We start from the raw sequence: 210 nt of genomic DNA, 5'->3' as shown, positions 1-210 counted from the left end.
CCCCCCGGCTCGACCACCGCTCGCCCCCGGGCGAGCAGCCAGCTCGGCTTTGTCTCTCCTCTCAGGGGCTCCGCGCCCGCGCAAGGGCGGCGGATGCTACGCGGACCGCGGTCCGCGGAACTCCTTCCCGCATCCTCGGCGGAGGGTAGGAGGGAATCCCACCCTACCCCTCACACCGGGGAAAACTTTCTCCCCCCCCACGTCGGCTGC

At 72.4% G+C, this 210-nt stretch overlaps 1 protein-coding gene across 4 annotated transcripts in view; it reads right to left on the bottom strand.

The window, feature by feature from the left end:
- Window positions 1–210, bottom strand: part of KIF5C (kinesin family member 5C) — an 86037-nt gene that overhangs the window by 85522 nt on the left and 305 nt on the right. The window lies entirely within an intron of this gene.

Source organism: Haliaeetus leucocephalus, unplaced genomic scaffold (genome assembly GCF_000737465.1).
Source record: "Haliaeetus leucocephalus isolate CR32 unplaced genomic scaffold, Haliaeetus_leucocephalus-4.0 Scaffold451, whole genome shotgun sequence".
Taxonomy (NCBI): Eukaryota; Metazoa; Chordata; class Aves; order Accipitriformes; family Accipitridae; genus Haliaeetus; species Haliaeetus leucocephalus.
This window is presented reverse-complemented; position numbering and strand designations above follow the sequence as displayed.